The 13970-nt window shown below is 43.6% G+C and overlaps 1 pseudogene; it reads right to left on the reverse strand.

Moving 5' to 3' along the window:
- Positions 1-1405: 1405 nt before the first annotated feature.
- LOC142492448 (uncharacterized) lies at positions 1406-7452 on the reverse strand (annotated as a pseudogene).
- Positions 7453-13970: the final 6518 nt, after the last annotated feature.

Here is a 13970-nt window from a genome sequence, read left to right on the forward strand (position 1 = left end):
TGGCCACTACCCCCGACGAAGATCAGTGGCAAGAAATCCCGGGACCCGGAATAAGGGCTCTATGTTGCACCGCAGCCATAGTAAATGATCAAGTAGCGTTCTCAGAATTACGAGTGGCCGACTCCCTAGGGTGTACCTCAAATGCTATACCCGAAGCCCATCGCGACCCTAGTGGCATGCATGTTACACCCGACAAGATTATAGCCTGGAAAGATATGGTATGATACCAATAACAAGACCCGGTCGCAGGGGCCATTCGTTATGCTATCCGACACAATCGCCGGGCCCTCCTTCGACAGGGTCCGGGGGATGTAGGAGGTATACTGATGCGGGAAGCGGACAAATTCGAAATACAAGACAATTTGTTATACCGAATAGTAGAATATCATAACCACCCGAATCTATGACAATTAGTGCTACAAAAACGACTGCAGTATCTAGAATTGAAAGCTCTAAACGACAACCATGGTCATTTGGGGGTAGACAAGACTTTTGGACTCGTGAGAAATAGGTTTTTCTGGCCCAAAATAAGAGAAGCCGTAGAGCATCACTGTCGACGGTGTGTGCGGTGCATTCAGCGCAAGACTTTGTCCACTAGGGCTGCCCAAATGGGCCATCTAAAGAGTACGGGACCTATGGACCTGTATGGACTTCCTGTGCATCGAACCCGATAGCCATGGCATAGGAAATGTGCTGGTCATTACCGATCATTACACCCGTTACGCCCAGGCCTTCCCAACCAAAGATCAAAAAGTAATTACGGTGGCTAAGGTGCTCTGGGAGAAGTATTTTATGCATTATGGGCTTCCTCAACGCCTCCACTCCGATCAAGCACGGGACTTCGAAAGCAAATTAATAAAAGAACTGCTGAACCTCTTACATATCAAAAAGTCCCATAATACGCCATACCACCCCAAAGGGGATGCACAGCCGGAACGGTTCAACCGCACCCTACTAGACAGGTTAGGCACGTTAACAGGAGTGGAAAAGACTAAATGGAGTCGCCATGTGGAAACCCTAGTCCACGCTTACAATTGTACACGACACGATTCTACCGGGTTCTCGCCATACTTCCTCATGTTTGGCCGGGAAGCTAGACTGCCTGTGGACATACAGTTGAGAGTCTCCACTGATAGAGTACATAATACTACCCACTTCCGCTATGTACAGAGATTGCAAAAGAACCTACAGCGGGCATACGAACAAGCCGAAAGATCCACTGAAAAACTGAATGCCGGAAATAAAAGGCGGTATGATCATAAAGTGAAACACAGAGACATTAAACCTGGCGATGCAGTACTTCTCCGTAACCTGGGGGTACCAGGGAAACATAAACTGGCCGACCGATGGCGGGAGGGGGTGTATGAGGTAGCCTCTCAAATGCCCGGTCTTCCGCATCAAAGACTCAGAGGGCCGGGTGAAAACCTGGCATGAAGCTTTTCCCACATTCAGAGCAGTTATAGGGTCTCTCCCCTGTGCGGATTCTTTGGTGTATAACAAGATTTGAATTCCGACTGAAGCTTTTCCCACATTCAGAGCAGTTATAGGGTCTCACACCTGTGTGGTTTCTGTGGTGTGTAACAAAAGCTGATTTCCGACTGAAGCTTTTCCCACATTCAGAGCAGTTATAAGGCTTCACCCCTGAATGGATTCTTTGGTGTATAACAAGATCTGAAATCTAACTGAAGCTTTTCCCACATTCAGAGCAGTTATAGGGTCTCACCCCTGTGCAGATTTTTTGGTGTGTAACAAGATGCGATTTCTTACTGAAGCATTTCCCACATTCAGAGCAGTTATAAGGTCTCTCCCCTGTGTGGATTTTTTGGTATGTAACAAGATGCGATTTCTTACTGAAGCATTTCCCACATTCCAAGCAGTTATACGGTCTCTCCCCTGTGTGGATTTTTTGGTGTGTAACAAGATTTGATTTATTACTGAAGCTTTTCCCACATTCAGAGCAGTTATAGGGTCTCACCACTGTGTGGATTTTTTGGTGTGTAACAAGATGCGATTTCTTACTGAAGCATTTCCCACATTCAGAGCAGTAATAGGATTCCTTCCCTGTGGGGATTATTAAACCTGGCGATGCAGTACTTCTCCGTAACCTGGGGGTACCAGGGAAACATAAACTGGCCGACCGATGGCGGGAGGGGGTGTATGAGGTAGCCTCTCAAATGCCCGGTCTTCCGCATCAAAGACTCAGAGGGCCGGGTGAAAACCTGGCATGAAGCTTTTCCCACATTCAGAGCAGTTATAGGGTCTCTCCCCTGTGCGGATTCTTTGGTGTATAACAAGATTTGAATTCCGACTGAAGCTTTTCCCACATTCAGAGCAGTTATAGGGTCTCACACCTGTGTGGTTTCTGTGGTGTGTAACAAAAGCTGATTTCCGACTGAAGCTTTTCCCACATTCAGAGCAGTTATAAGGCTTCACCCCTGAATGGATTCTTTGGTGTATAACAAGATCTGAAATCTAACTGAAGCTTTTCCCACATTCAGAGCAGTTATAGGGTCTCACCCCTGTGCAGATTTTTTGGTGTGTAACAAGATGCGATTTCTTACTGAAGCATTTCCCACATTCAGAGCAGTTATAAGGTCTCTCCCCTGTGTGGATTTTTTGGTATGTAACAAGATGCGATTTCTTACTGAAGCATTTCCCACATTCCAAGCAGTTATACGGTCTCTCCCCTGTGTGGATTTTTTGGTGTGTAACAAGATTTGATTTATTACTGAAGCTTTTCCCACATTCAGAGCAGTTATAGGGTCTCACCACTGTGTGGATTTTTTGGTGTGTAACAAGATGCGATTTCTTACTGAAGCATTTCCCACATTCAGAGCAGTAATAGGATTCCTTCCCTGTGGGGATTATTAAACCTGGCGATGCAGTACTTCTCCGTAACCTGGGGGTACCAGGGAAACATAAACTGGCCGACCGATGGCGGGAGGGGGTGTATGAGGTAGCCTCTCAAATGCCCGGTCTTCCGCATCAAAGACTCAGAGGGCCGGGTGAAAACCTGGCATGAAGCTTTTCCCACATTCAGAGCAGTTATAGGGTCTCACCCCTGTGCAGATTTTTTGGTGTGTAACAAGATGCGATTTCTTACTGAAGCATTTCCCACATTCAAAACAGTTATACGGTCTCTCCCCTGTGTGGATTTTTTGGTGTGTAACAAGATTTGATTTATTACTGAAGCTTTTCCCACATTCAGAGCAGTTATAGGGTCTCTCCCCTGTGCGGATTCTTTGGTGAATAACAAGATTTGAATTCCGACTAAAGCTTTTCCCACATTCAGAGCAGTTATAGGGTTTCACACCTGTGTGGTTTCTGTGGTGTGTAACAAAAGCTGATTTCCGACTGAAGCTTTTCCCACATTCAGAGCAGTTATAAGGCTTCACCCCTGAATGGATTCTTTGGTGTATAACAAGATCTGAATTCCGACTGAAGCTTTTCCCACATTCAGAGCAGTTATAGGGTTTCACCACTGTGTGGATTTTTTGGTGTGTAACAAGATGCGATTTCTTACTGAAGCATTTCCCACATTCAGAGCAGTAATAGGATTCCTTCCCTGTGGGGATTATTTGCGGTATAACATTACCGTATGTCCCACTGTAGGTTTCATGTCTCTGTTCTTTAACCCTCTCCTTGTCTTGCGGTGTCTGTAAGTTTAGTAAAAGGCTGATGATGTATAGGAATGCTCTGCCGAGTTTCTGGTAATCTTGTTCCAATTCTCATACAGATTTATGCAATGTGGAAGTCCTTAAAACATATTTCCATCAACATCTCATGTAATTTATGATGTTTGGGACATTCTTACATTGCTTCTTGTTCACAGACGAGTCATGTGCTGAAGATACATCATGAATCGCTCCCTAGGGTCGTCTCAATCAGCGCTGCTCCCTTCCCCCGTTACCACACGAGAACGCTTCTCTGCTCCCGGGATCACAAGCCGAGGTTTGGATCCTGCATGGAGCTACCAATGCCGTGTGTAATCAGGGGGGAGGGAGGGTTCTTTGGGGACACTGGGTTGAGTGACCAAGGGACTGAGTATACATTGGACACGGTGTGGGGTGCACGCGGTGGTGGGAAGGACATTACTCTATGAGGAGAGTGGCCAGGCCACTGGTGTATATTACAGAATATCAGCTATTCCTATACGTTACTATATGAGATTTATCCCTTATAGGTGTAAGCTAAGGTTATGCAATTACGTATACGAATTACAAACTGCCGGAAGCCTGGAAGGAACGATTAAGAGTACAGCTGGAAAAAAGACGATCAGTGTTCTCTACCAGCGAGATGGATGTGGGGTGTAGTCGCAATGCCCAACACACCATTCGGATGACTGATGCAAAATCCTTTCGGGAGCGATCCCGTAGGCTCGCCCCTAGGGACGTAGAGGATGTACGGGCTGCTATCAACAAAATGGAAGAAGCCGGAATTGTCATGGAGTCACAAAGCCCTTACGCCTCCCCTATAGTAGTCGTGCGAAAGAAGAATGGGACCGTGAGATTATGTGTGGATTATCGGACGCTGAACAATCGAACGGTACCGGACCAATATAATCTTCCCCGTATAGAAGAAATCCTAAATACCTTACACGGGAGCCAATGGTTCAGTGTACTGGACCTTCAGTCGGGTTACTACCAAGTCCCCATGAGCCCAGAAGATCAAGAGAAGACGGCGTTCGTCTGCCCACTAGGGTTCGATCAATTCACCCGTATGCCCCAAGGCATATGTGGGGCGCCTGCCACCTTCCAGCGGCTAATGGAGAAGACTGTGTGAACGAGTTGTGTGAACGAGCTTTTAAAGACCTGAAACAGACCCTGACGGCGGCTCCAGTACTGGCCTACGCCAATCCCGAACAGCCATATAAACTACATGTAGATGCTAGCCTGAGCGGCCTAGGACAGTGTTGCATCAAAAATATCCCGAGGGATTGCGACCCGTCGCGTATATCAGCCGCAGTCTTACTGCCAGCGAGCAGAATTACCCAGTGCACAAACTTGAGTTCTTGGCCCTTAAGTGGGCCATTGTGGTCAAACTTCGGGACTACCTGTATGGTGTGTCGTTCGAGGTGCGGACCGACAATAATCCCCTCACCTACATCATGACTTCCGTCAAACTCGATGCGGCCGGCCATCGCTGGCTGGTGGCGCTCTTTAATTACAATTTCACCCTGCAATACAAGCCTGGCCCCTTGAACATTGGAGCGGACGCCCTGTCTAGGCGACCAGGGTTGGCCACTACCCCCGACGAAGATCAGTGGCAAGAAATCCCGGGACCCGGAATAAGGGCTCTATGTTGCACCGCAGCCATAGTAAATGATCAAGTAGCGTTCTCAGAATTACGAGTGGCCGAATTACGAGTGGCCGACTCCCTAGGGTGTACCTCAAATGCTATACCCGAAGCCCATCGCGACCCTAGTGGCATGCATGTTACACCCGACAAGATTATAGCCTGGAAAGATATGGTATGATACCAATAACAAGACCCGGTCGCAGGGGCCATTCGTTATGCTATCCGACACAATCGCCGGGCCCTCCTTCGACAGGGTCCGGGGGATGTAGGAGGTATACTGATGCGGGAAGCGGACAAATTCGAAATACAAGACAATTTGTTATACCGAATAGTAGAATATCATAACCACCCGAATCTATGACAATTAGTGCTACAAAAACTACTGCAGTATCTAGTATTGAAAGCTCTAAACGACAACCATGGTTATTTGGGGGTAGACAAGACTTTTGGACTCGTGAGAAATAGGTTTTTCTGGCCCAAAATGAGAGAAGCCGTAGAGCATCACTGTCGACGGTGTGTGCGGTGCATTCAGCGCAAGACTTTGTCCACTAGGGCTGCCCAAATGGGCCATCTAAAGAGTACGGGACCTATGGACCTGTATGGACTTCCTGTGCATCGAACCCGATAGCCATGGCATAGGAAATGTGCTGGTCATTACCGATTATTACACCCGTTACGCCCAGGCCTTCCCAACCAAAGATCAAAAAGTAATTACGGTGGCTAAGGTGCTCTGGGAGAAGTATTTTATGCATTATGGGCTTCCTCAATGCCTCCACTCCGATCAAGCACGGGACTTCGAAAGCAAATTAATAAAAGAACTGCTGAACCTCTTACATATCTAAAAGTCCCGTACTACGCCATACCACCCCAAAGGGGATGCACTGCCGGAACGGTTCAACCGCACCCTACTAGACAGGTTAGGCACGTTAACAGGAGTGGAAAAGACTAATTGGAGTCGCCATGTGGAAACCCTAGTCCACGCTTACAATTGTACACGACACGATTCTACCGGGTTCTCGCCATACTTCCTCATGTTTGGCCGGGAAGCTAGACTGCCTGTGGACATACAGTTGAGAGTCTCCACTGATAGAGTACATAATACTACCCACTTCCGCTATGTACAGAGATTGCAAAAGAACCTACAGCGGGCATACGAACAAGCCGAAAGATCCACTGAAAAACTGAATGCCGGAAATAAAAGGCGGTATGATCATAAAGTGAAACACAGAGACATTAAGCCTGGCGATGCAGTACTTCTCCGTAACCTGGGGGTACCAGGGAAACATAAACTGGCCGACCGATGGCGGGAGGGGGTGTATGAGGTAGCCTCTCAAATGCCCGGTCTTCCGCATCAAAGACTCCGAGGGCCGGGTGAAAACCTGGCATGAAGCTTTTCCCACATTCAGAGCAGTTATAGGGTATCTCCCCTGTGTGGATTCTTTGGTGTATAACAAGATTTGATTTGTTACTGAAGCTTTTCCCACATTCAGAGCAGTTATAGGGACCCTCCCCTATATGGATTCTTTGGTGTGTAACAAGATGCGATTTCTTACTGAAGCATTTCCCACATTCAGAGCAGTTATAGGGTCTCACACCTGTGTGGTTTCTGTGGTGTGTAACAAAAGCTGATTTCCGACTGAAGCTTTTCCCACATTCAGAGCAGTTATAAGGCTTCACCCCTGTATGGATTCTTTGGTGTATAACAAGATCTGAAATCCAACTGAAGCTTTTCCCACATTCAGAGCAGTTATAGGGTCTCACCCCTGTGCAGATTTTTTGGTGTGTAACAAGATGCGATTTCTTACTGAAGCATTTCCCACATTCAGAGCAGTTATAAGGTCTCTCCCCTGTGTGGATTTTTTGGTATGTAACAAGATGCGATTTCTTACTGAAGCATTTCCCACATTCCAAGCAGTTATACGGTCTCTCCCCTGTGTGGATTTTTTGGTGTGTAACAAGATTTGATTTATTACTGAAGCTTTTCCCACATTCAGAGCAGTTATAGGGTCTCACCACTGTGTGGATTTTTTGGTGTGTAACAAGATGCGATTTCTTACTGAAGCATTTCCCACATTCAGAGCAGTAATAGGATTCCTTCCCTGTGGGGATTATTTGCGGTATAACATTACCGTATGTCCCACTGTAGGTTTTCATGTCTCTGTTCTTTAACCCTCTCCTTGTCTTGCGGTGTCTGTAAGTTTAGTAAAAGGCTGATGATGTATAGGAATGCTCTGCCGAGTTTCTGGTAATCTTGTTCCAATTCTCATACAGATTTATGCAATGTGGAAGTCCTTAAAACATATTTCCATCAACACCTCATGTAATTTATGATGTTTGGGACATTCTTACATTGCTTCTTGTTCACAGACGAGTCATGTGCTGAAGATACATCATGAATCGCTCCCTAGGGTCGTCTCAATCAGCGCTGCTCCCTTCCCCCGATACCACACGGGAACGCTTCTCTGCTCCCGGGATCACAAGCCGAGGTTTGGATCCTGCATGGAGCTACCAATGCCGTGTGTAATCAAGGGGGAGGGAGGGTTCTTTGGGGACACTGGGTTGAGTGACCAAGGGACTGAGTATACATTGGACACGGTGTGGGGTGCACGCGGTGGTGGGAAGGACATTACTCTATGAGGAGAGTGGCCAGGCCACTGGTGTATATTACTGAATATCAGCTATTCCTATACGTTACTATATGAGATTTATCCCTTATAGGTGTAAGCTAAGGTTATGCAATTACGTATTAGTAAAAGGTTACAAAGTTGAGGTGTGTTATTATTCTTACCTAGGAGAATCTCACTTATTGGGAATCCTGGGTAAGTGGAGGCGCTGCCAAGAACCTATTATTATCCCAGGCTCCCAGTTAGCGGAGGCCCAGATCTCGCTGAGCCAGCAGGTACATACAGCACTAATAGTCTCTCCATATCAGCATGAAAGAGGGCTATATATATATATATATATTTATATACATATATATGGGGAAAGGGGGGAAACAACGGCGCAAATGACTGTTAACTGTATTATAAATTTGAGCATAAGTAGAATGGGGGTTTGGTTTGCCAATGATTCTGAAATGAAATGAAGAGAAACAAAATATAGTGAAGTACGTTTAGTTAAAATATATGCGCAAAAGTAGATCGCTACTTACAAAGTAGCAGATGTAAACAAGCATGTAGGATATTATAATCTTCTCCGTCCTGCTGCCTGGAGTTGCTGTATGGATCCTTCACGTGGAACGCCAAGAAGCACCGTGCTGGTTCTCCTCTGCCTGCAGCCCTTCTCCGTGACTTCCTGGTTGATCCTCTGGTCTCGCGAGACTAGCCCGCTGACGTCACTCCGCCGAGATTTTGGCCGAAATTAGGATATATTGTCCAGTAATGAGCAGGGGGTTCTGCTGGCATGTGATGTGTGATAGGGATGCTGAAAGTTTGTCTTAGAGCCTCCTCCCTACTAGTTTCGTCCTGGAACTAGGACTTCATCTGGGGAATGTGTGTCTAAATGGTTATTACTTAAATAGCATATACATGTCCCTGATAGGTTAATTAGATAACCAGTATTAGGATATATATCACAGGTGGACACAATTAGTTCTGATATCAATATACAAAATGCTGAAACCCATCTTTTATACATATTGTTCAATAAAATTACAAACAATTTTAATACACATAATCATAAAATTTATATTTAAAAACATAAAATAAATAAATTATATTAATATAAAATATATATATTCTGAATAGATTTATAAAGATCATGTCCATAAAAAACAATATATAGGACGAACAACAAGGAGACTTAAGAACACACTCTATCTAAGCACTTTTGTGAAGAGCATAATGGCAACCCAGCAGGTATAAAATGTATTGGCATAGATAAATTAGCCAAAAATTGGAGAGGAGGTGATAATATTAATGCCATCTCCAAACTGGAAACCAAGTGGATACATACAATGAAAACCTTAGTTCCACTTGGTTTGTATACAGACATAGGGGCCTATGCAGAGAGAATCGGCAAAGAAATTCTCCATTGCTATAAAAGTTGAAAAGTCTGGCGTGTTTATTTCTCCATATGCAGGAAGGCAAAAGCGGCAAGATTAGCTCACTGTGTTATGATGGCGAGTATACTTCAGTGCTAATCTCGGCATGTGGAACGGAGCTACTAGCATATGGCGAAATTTTGCATGTCTGCATTCACATGCTGCGCGCGCGAGTCTCGCGAGACTTCATTGCAATTTGGCGCTCAAATTCAAAACGACACTACACTGTCCTGTCAGAGCGTTTGACACACTCGTTCCTTACATTGGCATAGCACATAAACGGCTGTTGTGTGGGGCTACCAGTTATTCTGCAATATTCATGCTGACCATTGTGTACTAATAGATTCGGTGTGGTACTATAACAGTAGGCATTTGCACGAAGTTACATAAATTCAGCAAGGTTCAGTACAAAAACTTATGTAGCGATTAGAAACATATCACTATGTCAGGGGTGCAAAGAGCTACACTTAGCAAAAGGGGTGCATATGCAGGGAGAGATGTAGCTTCTACATCTGCTTCTACATCTGCATCACACACCCATGTTCGTGTGATTGGAAGTGCCTCTGCGTTGGGGAGTCGTGGTGCTGTACTTAGTGGGGTGACAGGAACTGTAAGTGCTAATGAAAGGCCTGGACAGAGTGCAAGAAGGACAGTTGGAGAAAGTGGTACTGCTACAGTGCCTGATGCAGTAATAGGTGTCTCGCGTGTGTGTGGTACTGTGCGTTATGGTGATGGTGGTGTTGGGGTTAATGTTGGTGCCAGTGTGAGTAATAGTGGGAGTGCTATTGTGCGTGGTACAGTGCGTGGAAGTGTTCGGTGTAGTGCGCGTGGGAGTATGCGGGGTAGAGTGCATGGTACTGCGCGTGGTAGTGCGCATGGTAATTTGCGTGGCACAGTGGCTGGTACAGTGTCTGATAGTGTGCGTGGTTATGTGCGTGGTGGTGTACGTCGTGCTGGTCGTGTACGTGTGCGTGGTGGAGTTAGGGCTACCCGGGGTGTTCGTGGAAGTCGTATTATGACAGTGGGTGGTGGTGGCAAGCAAAAACCTTCTGCCACTGTTCGTCGCCCGACAACTGTGCCTGCAGCCCCAATGTCAGCAGGTGATGCAAGTTTCTGTGCTGCTGCAAGTGAGCCCTCTGATTATGTCGACGAGGACATGGTTTTGACCTCCACCGATGTAGAAGACGCAGACAATACACACATCGATGTTGCACATAGTAACACAGAAGCACGACATGATGGGAGAAAAAGAAATATTAAATTTAGTGATGAAGAGAATCGGGTGCTAGTCACTGCCATAGTAGAAAACTATGACCGGCTGTTTGGGCATCTAGTTAGTAAGTACAAAACGTTAAACTCATGGCACAGTGAACAAATTATTTACTCAAACGTGTATGTCCCACACACATATGTGATGTGAAAGGCAGGCATGTAACTAAACTTCCTCACCTGTGCCTGTACATTCATGTTGTGTAAAAAACCTAACACATGTGTGCAACTTGTCAGTACATTAAAAAACAGCTCACCTTAGTACCCAAACAATTGTGACCTAACATGCTTAGCAATCAAATTACTACCAATACCAATAAATTTAAAAATAGCTGTTGCACTGTCCATAAGTTTATGTTATTATAAGAAATGTGAAAATTTTGTGACATTACTTTTTTGGTACTGTATATTTGCAGTGAGAACTCCCTCTTCCGTAAAGAGAGAATTGTGGAAGAACATCAGAGAATCCGTGTCAGGTTGTGGGATTCAAGTGAGATCTCACGATAATTGTCGCAAACGCTTTGATGACATAAAACGGAAATTAAAGGTCAAATTGCAAGAAATAAATTCGCATGCCACAGAAACAGGGGGAGGCCCCCCTGCTTTACATTTAAATCTAACGCCACTGGAGGAGCAGCTAAGTGCTAAATTGCCTAGTATTCAAGTGGAAGGATTGGAAGGGGATTTTGATATAGGCGTGTACGACAAAGAAATGCATGAAGGTGAAACATGTTAAATAATTTTATAATCTGTAAAATACATTATAGTAAACAAATGCTACGCCATAGAACAAGTTATACAAAGCATGACACAGAAACTGCCAATCATCTCTCTATGTTATGGCAACACTGGTTTTGCACCTTTTTGTTGCAAGATTATAATCATTACATGCAACAGTAACATCAATGGTTACATAACTATGTTGCAGAGTATACGTAAAAAAAAACACAAACGTTACAATACCTTACTATTTTCTAACTTTATGCCATTTTACAGATCAGCACTTGTGTGAATGTGGAAAAAAAAAATGTTTACATCTGTTCTATACATAACACCTACTTCATTAAATAACTGTACAGCAATAACAGTATAGCTTCAAATAGGGTTCCAAATGCATTTATACATTGCATACTTCTCAGTATGTCCAGCAGATATGACAGACAATGAACAAGCAGGAACACTACGAGACAGCATGCACACAGAATTGGTGTCCCCGGATAACTCGCTAGCAGATTTTGAAGGTGACTTATAATATGTAATTTTATTATATAACCTGTTACAAACGGTTATATTACTTTTTTGTCCTTGTATAGCATTGCCATATAAAAATATTGTGATTTAAGGCCAACGTATTTACTTCAAATATTAATCATATATTATATTACATTTAATTACTTATTTACGGAGACAAATTAGTTTGGTAGACGTTGTTATAGCATTACAGTATGCTATGCTATCTTCATTAATAATAAAACTAATAATTTTATGTCGCTATTGCTGGTATGGTGTGACCATACTATTGATGTGTACGCATTTGTTCTTGAATTTATAAAGATACTACAGTCTTATGAGCTGTTCACTCTGTGTTTAAGTAATATGAAATATTCTGTTTCATACAGACGTACAAAGTGAAGGGAGCAGGACACTCAGAAATGTGTCTCAGGACTCATGTGATGGCCAGATACAATTTGCAAGGCATAGAACGCCAGAAAGTGTGCAGAGTGACAGTGAGCACCAGCATCAACTGCTGTCCTTGCAAGAAGCAGAGCAACGTTTGCTCAAAAGCAACGAAGAAAGACATACCCAACTACTGTGTGTGCATGAAAAAATGGTGACAGAAATCAAAGGCGTACAAAAACTTATACATAGTACAGTTGCAGAGCTACGCAAACATAACACATATATGGAGGCTACTTAAACAAAATGACCTCCACAGTTCAACAGTAGTGAGTTCGTTTTTACCATCAACATATGTTGGTACTTTGGAGGCTCATGATGTTTTTGAACAGAACATTGAGCGACAAATAGAAACTGAAGCACAAATTCCAGCACACCAGCCTGCAACATGTATTTCATCAGATAACATTGTGACTGCACCCCAAAATCAATCTGTCCCTTTACCGGTGCACAGTGCCGTAACTTTGTTAGAAAGCATAGCAAAGGACACACCTTACACATCACAAATGTTAGAGTGCGCAACCCCATCATCTTCTGTGTCATGCCTACATGAACAATTATGTTCCAGCACACTGTTATGTACTCAAACTGAAGGAGACAAAACAAAGAGCAGTGACTGCATTGCCAGTGTCCCTGCAATGCTAGGGAAAAAAAGTATCAGGAAAAAAAAAAATAAACAATGTAAAGTAGCGGGACCATTAACACGGTCAAAGAAAATGCCATAATTGTTGTAACTTACTACAGTTGAAGCAAAAACTAACGAAAACATCTGTATGGTAATTTGTGTTCCTTTCATCATTACCAAAGTTAATTGTACACACCATTGTCAATATCTCACACACAGTGCGTTAAATATAGTTATAGAACTCCAGAAAGAGTACTAACAGTGTTCTAAACAGTGCCATAAATTTGTTTTTTATATGTCACACACTTGTGAAAGGTTTCTTCCCTTACACAGCAATCAAAAGCAACTTCATAGGTTTATGTAAAACTTAAAACTTTTTTCCTATCTATGTGTGACAGACAATGGCAGCACATGTTAAGTGTGTATAGAAAGTTACGGGAATTAATGTAATACTAATGTTTTGTGTTAAAGCACACAGATACGGTAAATAAACAAAATTTGAAAACTATTTCTTTTGTATGCTTTCTAAACCACGTTTGCATTGAACATCTGTGTTAGGGAGGTCTACATAAATACAGTATTTCCTTTGTGTTACAGCCTTGAAGAGGATAAGGCACAGATAAACACATCTAATATTCGCTACATTACATTTTGCCTTAGAGCTGAAACAAAATTATGTTACACAATGCAGTATTGCAAGGATGAACACACACCGTACTGTTGCGATTCGTCCCAATTTAACGTACAAAGATATTATTATTGCCGCTATTTCTAATGAGATATCAAAGCAAGCAACAGTCCAACAAATTTATGACTTCACAGAGAAAGAATACGCATATTTCAAAGTAATGGGAAATGCCAAGATTTGGAAAAATGCTATCAGGAAAAATCTATCCTTGCAGGATTGTTTTATGAGAACAAGTGCTCGTGAAGGGAAAACTTACGGGCCTTGGAAATTAACCCCATGTTCACAGTTGGGGATTGCAAAAGGAAGGATTGTAAAGGCTTTCTCTCCTGTGAAGATGGTGGAAGGTGTGAAGATGGTGGAAGGTGTGAAGA

The sequence above is a fragment of the Ascaphus truei genome, chromosome 4 (assembly GCF_040206685.1).
Source record: "Ascaphus truei isolate aAscTru1 chromosome 4, aAscTru1.hap1, whole genome shotgun sequence".
NCBI classification, from domain to species: domain Eukaryota; kingdom Metazoa; phylum Chordata; class Amphibia; order Anura; family Ascaphidae; genus Ascaphus; species Ascaphus truei.